Source organism: Taudactylus pleione, unplaced genomic scaffold (assembly GCF_031769625.1).
Source record: "Taudactylus pleione unplaced genomic scaffold, aTauple2 ptg000398l, whole genome shotgun sequence".
Classification (NCBI taxonomy): Eukaryota; Metazoa; Chordata; class Amphibia; order Anura; family Myobatrachidae; genus Taudactylus; species Taudactylus pleione.
The window spans coordinates 1,017,431-1,029,531 of record NW_028284800.1 but is presented as its reverse complement, the minus strand read 5'-3'; positions in this window follow the sequence as shown (position 1 = coordinate 1,029,531).

Sequence of the window (12,101 nt, the reverse complement as noted above, 5' to 3'; positions counted from 1 at the left end):
TGCCCCCAAGGGGTAACGGCATATTTATCTATGTTACTGGATAAAACTGTGGTGGAACAAGGGATTTATTAATAAATAAAACAAACAATATGAAAATTCAAAATCAGTTTTATTAGAATATTGGTTGGAAAGTGATCTTTTACTTTCCATTAGAACTTCAGCTGCAAATTAAAATATGTTAAAAATATATACTAAAGGCTCAATCAGTCATAAAAGCTACGTCTGTCCTATTACATGTCTGTGTGAGGACACGTAGGTTACCCATCCATAATCTCCTGTCTCCCTGCTTTCTCTGAGTGTGCCAGTGCCCAGTAACTAACTCTCTGCTGTTTCCCTTACTCCTGCAGGTGGAGAGGAACCGTGTTCGTGCCCCCCACAAAATCCCTGAGGCTATAGGAGAAGACAAAGTGCAGCTGAAAGACCCTTGTCCTCCAGGTATTCTTGTTTCTTGTAATGAAAAGATTGCTGGGACTATCGCAGCAATACAGATGGTAGTTACACCAAAAGTTACCATGCTGGGTGGTTGGGAGGTGTGTACATATGCTGGTCTTAACAGTTGCAGATTAGGCAAAGGAATCAACTGACCCAGGAACAATAGGAATAAATAGGCAGTGGCGTCGCAAGGGGGGTGCGGCTGTCACCTGTCGAAGGGTGACACCAAGGTACAGACTCCCCCTCAGTGACAGGAGCTGGGTGCTGCACTGTAGTATTAAGTGCAGCACTCGGCTCCTGACACTGTGAGGGAGCAGGCACTGCACACAGGACAGGGCAGTCCGCACCTCCTGCACCCCCCAGTAAAAAGCAGCACTGAACAACAGAGTTCAGGTTCTAATGGAAAGTAAAAGCCTCCTGCGAGGACATGCCCACTGTACGCAAGGCTATGCTCCTATTTCAACAGCGCGCACAGCATCCCTCCCTGCACCAGGTAACAATGCACGGAGGGACGCCACTGCAAAAAGGGGTTTACACTTCCAAACTATAATCCATTGACTAAATGAAGCAAAACATATACCAGACATAGTAGTAACTGTACTATTTCTATATTCTTTTCCACAGAGCCAGCCCATAAGGACAAATCCCCCAGTTCCAGTAACACTGGTTCTATGAGACGCTCTGAGTAAGTACTTTGTGCAGATATAGCATGAGCAATATGTAACAATGTGATTTATGGATAGAAATGTAAAATGATGAAAATTAGTGTAATTTATAGATATGAATAGATTGTGATGACATTTTTTTTTATCTATTACTATATAAATGTTAATCATAATTCAGCATATTATCTAGCTATGGGTACATTATTATATTATACTAATCTTAGGTATTGGTACATTCTCATGGAGTCCTTTAGGTGCAAATGTGTCTGTTTTCTCTTTTTAGGGCTTGGCTGCCTAAATTGTCATCCACGGTCCCTATCTCAGGAAAAGACCTGGCAGTACCTGAGCCAGTGGTTCCTATGCCAAGAGAACACATGGCAATACCTGAGGCTGTGGTCCCCCTGTCAAGAGAACACCTGCCAGTACCTGAGCCCATGGTTCCCATGCCAAGAGAACACCTGGCAGTAACTGAGGCCGTGGTCCCCATGCCAAGGAAACACCTGGCAGTACCTAAGGTTCTGGTCCCCATGCCAAGAAAACACCTGGCAGTACCTGAGGCCGTGGTTCCTATGCCAAAAAAACACCTGGCAATACCTGAGTCCGTGGCCCCCATGCCAAAAAAACACCTGTCAATACCTGAGGTAAGTGCTATCAGTGTCTTTGTGGTTACTTACCTTTTCTTATGTCCTAATATTTATATATCTCTTTGTCATACAATGTAATGCTTATTACACTGACATTTAAAGCTTATATTACTACACAAGTGTCACAATTTATACACAATATGAGAAAGGAAAAATAGGTGTCTTGTAATACAAATGATCTTGCAAAACCATTGGGCCTGATTCAGCGGCTGCTCGTTTGCTCTGAGCGATGTTTGCACAACTGCGCATGTGTATGGTTCGCAATGCGCATGTGCAAACCAGTCATTGCGGTCGGAAATCGTGCGCTCGTAAAACAATGAGGGGCTGCTAATTTGATTGACAGAATGTACCGTTTGTGGGTGGTAACAGGGGAAGGTGCTTGAAAATGGGGGAGTGGAGATCCGAATGCAGGCGTGCCTAACGGACAAAACGGCGTTTAATGGGAGTGCATAATTGGTAAAGGAGCATCATCGACCACGTCACTTGGTTGTCTTTTAGCCTGAACTGCTCGCAGTGATAGTGGGAAGTAAATCCTACCACAAGCACTGCGAGCAGTACAGATGCCTTTCGATGTTCCCGATTAATCTAATAAATAACGGAGATGATGTGTGATGCGAACGGCAAAGGGGCGTCTTTACAAAATAGCGAGCGCATTTTTCGGACGTTCGCTCAGACATAGAGGCGTCAACACACCGCAAAGAGCGAGCGCTCAATTTAAATTGAGCGTTCCCTTTTTAAGAACGAGCGTCCGCAAATAGCGTCCAGGCCTGAATCAGACCCATAGTCCATTATAATTGTAAATTAAATAAAAATAATTGGTAGTGGACAATACCATGGCTGCGATTTAATTCAAAGAGATGATGACTAGCCCCAGGAGGGAGATCCCAAAGCTAATCAACTCAGCCTGATGTTTGGCCCAACAAGGATTTTTTTGCGCGCCCTCCTGGGGGAGGAGAATTCCGACAACAGCCTTGCAGCTAGCACTTTAGTCAGAGAATGCCGGTTCTCGCAACTAAACACCCATGTTAAGTCACGAGAACCGGCATTCTCCAACTTAATAGCGCGCTGAATTTAATAGCAGCCAATAAGATAAGCTACATACTGTATATAAAACTAAGAAATGTGAACAAAGGCATGAAAAACTTCTAAATAAAACTAGTAAAACAAATATATTTCAATTATATATAATATATCTAGGCATCATTTGTAGTATTATAGAATTAAATACTGAAATTCTATTAGACATTCAGCTGCCAATTAAAATATGTTAATAATATATACTACAGGCTCAATCAGTGATAAAAGTTACACCTATGGTATTACATGTCTGTGTGAGGACACGTAGGTTACCCATCCATAATCTCCTGTCTCCATGTTTTGTCTGAGTGTGCAGTGCCCAGTAACTAACTCTCTGCTGTCTACCCTTCCTTTGCAGGTGAAGGCGCACCATCTGAGTCTGGCCCACAAGATCCCTGAAGGCGCCAATAAAATCAATGTTCAGCTGAGACTCGTTCAGGTATTCTTGTACCATGTAATTATAAGTTTAAGGGGTCTGATTATCATAGTTATGAACTAACAATATACATCACAGCTTATCACAGCAATACAAATTGTAGTTACCCCACAAGTTATCATGCTGGGACAGTTGGGATGTGTGTACGTATGCTGGTCTTTACAGTTGTGCAATACTTATCTACTGTATGTTACTGGTTATAACTGTGGTGGAACAAGGGATTTACATGTCTGTGTGAGGACACGTAGGTTACCCATCCATAATCTCCTGTCTCCCTGCTTTCTCTGAGTGCGCCGGTGCCCAGTAACTAACTCTCTGCTGTTTCCCTTACTCTTCGCGCAGGTGGAGAGGAACTGTGTGTGTGCCCCCCACAAAATCCCTGGGGCTACAAGAGAAGGCAAAGTGCAGCTGAAAGACCTTCATCACCCAGGTATTTTTGTATTTTATAATGAAAAGATTAAGAGTTCGGTTTATCATAGTTAAGGACTAACAATCTGTATCCCCACTTATCGCAGCAATACAAATTGTACTTACACCACAAGTTACCATGCTGGGGTGGTTGGGAGGTATATACATGTGCTGGTCTTTACAGTTGCAGTCTAGGCAAAGAAAGCAACTGACCAAGGAACAATAGGAACAAATAGTGGTTTACACTTCCAAACTATAATCCATTGACTAACCAAAACAAAATATATACCAGACATAGTAGTAACTGTACTATTTCTGTATTCGTTTCCACAGAGCCAGCCCATAAGGACCATAAGGACAAAGCTCCCAGTTCCAGTAACACTGGTCCTAGGAGACGCTCTGAGTAAGTACTTTGTGCAGATTTCACATGAACAATAAGTAACAATGTGATTTATGGATAGAAATAAGTCAAATTGGTGTAATTTATAGATAAGAATTGATTATTATGAAGTATTTTTTAGCTATTACTATTTAAATGTTAATCATAATACATCATAATTTGTAGCTATGGGTACATTATTATATTGTACTAACCTTAGCTATTGTTACATTCTCCTTGCAGTCCTTTATGTGCAAATGTATCTGTTTTCTCTTTTTAGGGCTTGGCTGTATAAACTGCCCCCTGTGGTCCCCATGCCAAGAGAACACCTGGCAGTACCTGAGCCCATGGTCCCCATGCCAAGAAAACACCTGGCAGTACCTAAGGCCATGGTCCCCATGCCAAGAGAACACCTGGCAGTACCTGAGCCCATGGTCACCATGCCAAGAAAACTCCTGGCAATACCTGAGGCCATGGTCCCCATGCCAAGAAAACACCTGGCAATACCTGAGGCTGTGGTCTGCATGTCAAGAGAACACCTGTCAGTACCTGAGCCCGTGGTTCCCATGCCAAGAAAACACCTGGCAATACCTGAGGTAACTGCTTTCAGTGTCATTGTGGTTACTTACCATTTTATTATGTCCTAGTACTTATGGCAGCCTAGACCCTACTGTAGGGTCTCGTCGCAAGGCCGATGGTCATGATTATCGCTATGGTCTCCTGGCCGCTTGCACAAGCTGTGGGTGGTCTCCCATAGCTTTGCGAGCGGCCGAGAACAAAAAAAAAACACCCACCGACCCAGCGAGCGGCCAGCGGCTGCGAGCGGGTCTGAATTAGGGCCATAGTCCATTATAATTGTAAATGAAATATAAATAATTGGTAGTGGACAAGTCCATGGCCGTGATTCAATTCAAAGCAATGATGAATAGCCACTGGAGGGAGCTTCCAGAGCTGTTCAATTCATCCCCCAGAGCTGTTCAATTCAGCCTGATGTTTGGTCCGAAGTAATCCGACAACAGCCTCTAGGCCGGCACTTTAGTTGGGGAATGACGGTTCTCGCAACTAAACACCTATGTTAAGTCATGAGAACTGGCATTCTTCAACTTAGCAGCACGCTGAATTGAATTGCAGCCAATAAGATAAGCTAAATATATAAAACTAAGGCATGAAATACATCTAAATAAAACTAGTAAAACAAATATATTCCGATTATAAATAATATATCTAGTCATCCTTTGTAGTATTATAGAATTAAATTCTGAAATTCTATTAGAAATTCAGCTGCCAATTAAAATATGTTAATAATATATACTAGAGGTTCAATCAGTCATAAAAGCTACACCTATGGTATTACATATCTGTGTGAGGACACGTAGGTTACCCATCCATAATCTCCTGTCTCACTGATTTCTCTGAGTATGCAGTGCCCAGTAACTAACTCTCTGCTGTTTATCCTTCCTCCTGCAGGTGAAGGCGCACCATCTGAGTCTGGCCTACAAGATCCCTGAAGGTGCCAGAGCAACCAATGTTCAGCTGAGACTCGTCCTCCAGGTATTCTTGTACCATGTAAATTAAAAAGTTAAGGGGTCTGTTTATAATATAGATGTGTCCTCTTACATCTAGTCTCCTTGCGCGTTAAACAGCCCTTCTACTCGCCCCATGCCATGGCGTGACTCGGTAGCGCCAAGCGTTTTTGTGCAACTTTTTACCTTCAAATGTGTCTTATATACACAATGATGTAATTAGATAGCATAAGCATCTTCTGCTGATTAAAATCATATGCACTATGACTATGTTCTCTGAGTGAGTGCGGGTGTATCTGCATGCGAAATGCTACGTTACAGTGTCAGCGGCTGTAACACTGTTTAGCATGCAGATACACCCGCAGATGACCAGAGAACAGAGGCATGCTGCATATCATTTTAATCAGCAGAAGCTGCTTGTACTATCTATTCACTGTGCAAATAAGATGCATTTGAAGGTACAAAATCGCACAAAAGACGATCGGCGTTACCAAGTGACACGGAGCTCCTGCGACTTGTAGGGCGGAGGATAGATGCATGTGGTCATGTCTCTAGTTGTGGACTGGCAATCTGCATCACAGCTTATCACAGCAATCCAAATTGTAGTTACCGCGCAAGTTACCATGCTGGGACAGTCGGGACGTGTGTACATATTACAGTTGTGCGATATTTAAAAAATTAAAAAAGGCTGCCTTGGGGTATGCTGTAATAGAGTGTATATTGCTTAGGACTGGAATGCAGATTAGGCAAAATAAAGTGACTGGCATGGGAACAATAGGAACCAATATTGGTTTATACATACAAACTTACAAACTATCGTCCATTGACTGATGCAAATCATATACCAGACACAATAATAACTGTACTATTTCTGTATTCTTTTCCATAGGACCGGACTGGAAGGACAACAAGCTCAGTTCCAGGGACATTGTTCTTATGAGATGCCCGTACGTACTTTGTGCTGATATCGCATAAACAATATGTAACAATGGGAATTATGGATAAAAATGTTACATAATGAAAAATAGTGTAATTTATAGATAAGAACAGATTATTATATTATATAGTGCTATTTAAATGTTAATCATATACCATAATACAGGGCCGTAACTAGGGCATTGTGGCAACTGCCTCTGCATAGAGTGCAACATGCCCTGAGAGTGGGACCGGCTGCCCGACGCAATCTCTATTTGCCACTGGGTGCCCACTGCTATGTATTAGTAGCTATGTGCCTGGCTACATTACTGCAGCAGCAGCCCTGCCTGTCACTCATGTTGCTCCACCTCCAGACTCGTCAGCAGGGATGGGAGAGGAACTGTTTGTTGGAAGTTGGAATGGGCACACAAGGGACGGCAGTAGTGGCAGGCAGCATGACAGGGTCGGCGCCGGTATCCTACATAGAAGGGCCCAGTGTGAGTGTCACTTTGACACACTGGACTCCAATGCTCAGTCAAAGTAGGTAAATAGGTTCTATATATCAAAGTGCCCTCATACTGACATTTAAACCATTTTAACTATAGTACTTTAGACCATGGGGATATTTTTCATCTACACAGCAGATTTCATGTCAGTAATCTAATTTAAGGACACTACTGCCAGCCTCTACTATTAGGGAATGGTGTCCTACAGAGAATACTATATTTTGTTCAATTGTGTTCTTCGATCTATATACATATCTTCCAGCATTTAAACACACAAAATGGGGACAAACAATATTAAGAGCCCCAGGACCAGACTGCCATAGTGTCATTTGCCATGGCCCCTCCAGTGTTACAAACTATCAGTAATATCAAAATATGAGATGTGGGGAAGGGGACGGGGAGGGGGCACCGATGCTTCTTCTCGCACAGGGCACCACAATGTCTAGTTACAGCTCTGCCATAATATCTAGTTATGGATCCCATTCGTATACTAATCTTTGCATCTCAGTAACTGTCATAGAGCATATTACATTTTACTTAAAATGTCATTGTAATATATTTATATCTCTGTATAATAATAATATAGAATAACTGATGAGTATAAAATGAGGAGGACAATGTCCAAATGAAGTGAATCAGCCTCATTAAGTTGAATAATGTTCTCATGGAGTAATTTAGGTACTATGGTGTCTGTTTTCTCTTTTTAGGGGTTTGCGGCATAATGTGCCCCCCGTGATCTCTATGCCAAGGAAACATCTGGCAATACCGTTAGTGCTCTCAGTGTGGCTACTCTCACTTTCCTTATGTCCTAGCATTTATCCGGGTTGGGTACGGGATGCAGGCACTCGGTATCTCGGGGGTCAGAATCTCGATACCAGCATCCGGGCAGGGTTAGAATCCTGACACCTGTCGGTAAGTATCCACACCCTGCCCTCCCTCCTTGCATCCTAACCCTTACCTTCCCCCTAGTGCCTAACCATAACCCTCCCATTACCCCACTACTTACCGTCGGGATGCCTGTGCCGGGATTCTGACTGGTGTCGGGATTCCGGCGCTGGCATTCTGAGCCCTGGCATCCCATCTGCCAGGATTTATACTATATCCCATTTATACATCTATTTGTCATAACAATGTAATTCTTATTACACTGACATTTACATCTCATATTACTCCTCCTGTATCATAATTTATGCACAACTTGGAGAAAGGAAAAATAAGTGTCTTGTAATGGAAATGACTGGGCAGAGACATATTGCCTGATTCATTAAGGATCGCCATTGCAATCGCAGCTCTATAACCGCTCACAGGTCTGCTGCGAAAATATGCTAATGATCGCTGTCACAATGCTGTCACACTGCCGGCATAGACTCCCAGTGCCTCCTACTACCGCTATCTGACATCCGTAATACCTTGCACACCTTCATAAACATCGGTAACATCGAGTACCATAGGTCCATTTTCTTGTGGTTCCATATACTGTATAACACAATCCCTTTGGATTACAAATTAAAAATTGGGCTAAAAAATTACAATAACTGAAAAATTTGTTACATGACTGAAACAATGATTGCTTACACTTTGTCATTAAACACTTTTCATTAGAATTATTTGGGGAATTGTATTCTGGTTACATTTTCCCTGTCATTGCTGTTATTTTTAGAGTATTCTCAGTATTGTTAAAGCATTAACGTTTAATTCTTCCTATGAATTGATAATCTGAAACTTTAATTGATTTCCTTTTAGATCAAGACTACAGCTCGTTGTAGCGCACGTCCTGTCATCCATCTGGAATGTGCCCATAGAAGGTGATGAAAAGATCCACTTGGGCCGAGGCCGTCACCTTGCTGCGTTGTCCAGTAACACCATCGGCTATTTATCAAATAACATCTTACCAATTAAATAAACATCATTGGTGATTTTAGTGGTTTCAATTCATTACATTTCACAATTGAATTTCATTGTAACCTTGTTTTATTGTATTATTGTTACATAGTATTATTCTTAGATCTCATAAGGTTCATGTTAGGGCAGTACCAGAAAGAGATGATAAGACCATTAGAACTTGAGGTCTTCACATTTAGCAAGCTGCCTTTCCCTTATAGCCAGACGTGCTTAAGCCCTGGAGATCGTACCATCTACATTTCACACCCCACAAACACACTAATACATAGCCGGATTTTGGACGAGGAAGACGAGGCACCTGGAGGAAACCACACAAACATGGGAGAACATATAAACCACACACATAGAGAGCTCATGTCCAAATATAACCCATGACCCCAGCACTGTGAGGCAGTAGTGCTAACCACTGTATATTCATGAGACAGTAGTTGCTAATTTACCAGTAACAAGTAACATCATAGAGGCATGAGGCACTGGTTCCTGGTGACAACACAGACTGAATTAGCATTAATATGGATGGACTGTGTACAGGGGTGGCACTACCATTAAGCAGCTTTAGGCAGCTGCCCCGGGCACCAGCACCAGAGGGGATGGCATTGAGGCTGCCAGCACAATAATAAGGATGTCTCTAATGTCCTTAATTTACTGAACACTGGTGGTAACCACAGTTTACAAAAGCCGTGGCAACCACCCCTGCACTTGCCAGCTGCTGTCTGGCTGAGATTACAGACATGTCAGTCTGACATGGCTGGTGCAAAAAAAAAAAATTTTAAATTGGTTTTAACGTATTTGGACTGATTTTTCGGGGGGCGGTATGGATGCGTCAAGTGCTTTAAACATTGCAAGTGGTCACAGCAGGTGTTTTTTTAGCGTTTTTTTAAAATTGCGTTTTTCCAACATGAAAATATACTTGGAACCATTTTAATGTACCCCCGATTTACGTGGAACAGTAATTTTCTATCATTTTCAACTATTTTTTTTTCACCCAAAAATTGCACGGTCGGTTTTGGCCAAAGTACGCAAAAAACTAAAATTTTTGGGGTAATTTATCATTAAGGGGGATGTCCAAAGGGTTCTGAAAGAAATTCCCACATTTCTAGCCAAATATAGGGATTTTGCATTTTTTTTTCTCCATGTCTGGGATGGAGAAAACTTTTCTCCCATTTTTTTCTCCATTTTCACCTGTTTGCTGTTTTCGACTGTTTTTTGGGGGTAAAAACAGCCATTTTCGCCATTGGCGAAAAACACTTCCGTTTTCGCCACTAATTGAATACGGCCCAATATCTTGGAACTGCGGGCAATTTACAGGGCTTTGTGTCAAGAAAGACATCTTCTCCAAGGCCTTCTTGTCACAATCCGCTCAGATAAAACCAGGGCCATCATCTTCATAAATCATCCAGCAGCACAAGGACCCTTCAAGTCATGCAAGAAGTAAGCAGAAGCATCTGATGGGCAAAACGGTTCTCCCAACTCTACCAGCAGTCTACATTCCGGCAGTCAAAAATTGCGAGGCAGACTATCTCAGCCATCAAGATGTACAACAGCTCATGGACTATTGGGTCCACCCCTCCATAGACATATTTGCATCCCATCTGAATCCCAAGATGCCCCGCTACTGTTCCAGGATTTGAGACCATGGTGCTTTTTTACTGGATGCACTGTCAGTCCCCTGGGCCTTCCCATTAATTTATCTCTTTCCTCCAATGTCCCTATTGCCTTGTGTCATCCACAAGCCGAAACTAGAGGACAAGATCATCATCCTGGTCATTTCAGATTGGCCATCAAGGGCATGGGATGCCGTTCTCAGACGCATGTTGGTGGCACCACATTGGTGGCTTCTCCTAAGTTCAGATCTGCTCTCGCAAGGCACATTTCTACATCAGGATCTTCATTGACTGGCTTTGATGAGGTGGCTGTTGAGACAGCCCTCCTGGTTTCTCGAATGCTGTGGTCCGTTTTATGCTTTGTACTAGGAAACCCAGGGCATAACTAAGGTGGAGGCCGCTGCATAGAGCGAGTTGCCCTGGGCTGGAACCCGTATCATGCTCACCAGCCACTACAATGGGGGGAGGAGGAGCACCCAGTATCTATCTTCAGTACTCCACGCACAGGCAACCTGCTGGCTGCCACAGACTCCTTTCACCATACAGTCAAACGGCTGGTAGTCAGGGGAGCTCTGTGCCGGCCCCGCCTGTACTTGGGTATCTCTGACAAACCAGGGTCCCCGATGGAAGATTGCGCTGCAGCCCGGACAAGCACAGGAGGAATCCGGTGGCATGATGAGTGTGTGCACCACCCTGGTCGATCCTAGCTGGCTGCTGCTAGTGCAGATAGAGGGCTGAGGCCACGTGAACTAACCAAGACTGGTAAGTTTTGATATACTAGGGATGGGGTGGGGGCTGTGGTGACAGGTGTATAGTGCTATTTGCGGTTTACTGATAATCGCTCTGCTCCGTAAACATGGGAATAGTGTAAAACTCTGAAACAGTCCCAATATGTGTCTCAGGGGCACAGGACTGGTGAAATCTCAGTAATGCAGCTGAACTGGTTTCTATTCTAAGTAAGTGAAAGTAAGACAATGTTGTAACAAGGTCCTGCTATCCGCAATTATATAATATTGTGTGAGCGCTAATCCAACAGTTTATCATTTATAATCAATATTTAGAACTAAAACATCCAACAAATTTTAATTCTTGTCTACACAAGATTTTATTGCTCACACAGTGTGAGGTATTGCAGAGATTCAAGGATTTCATCACTCATTGTTGTTCTATATTATCGATATACTTCAAAGCTGTACTACCACCAAGGAAAATATTTTACTCACTTGCTCCCTGCAGCTATCCGGGAGATCTGTTGGCTCTGGGACTAATTCAGACCCGTTCGCGAGCGCTCGCAAGCGGGTCGATGTTGCCCAAGTGCGCATGCGCACGACGGAGGCGGCTCCGTCGTGTGCATGCGCGAGACCCAAATAACGACAGCCAAGCTGTTGTTATGGGTCTCGCACCAAAGGGGGTGTGCTGCCGATGGTGATTGACAGCACGCCCCCTTTGGTGGGCGTGCCGGGGGCGTGGCTGCCCAGACGGAGGCATTCCCATGGGAACGCCTACCGTCTGGGGCCGGCCCCACTGACATCACTAGTGATGTCAGTGGGAGTGCTTTTGGCTCTGATAGAGCCGAAAGCACTCCAGGGCTTGCGGCAGCGAGACCCTAC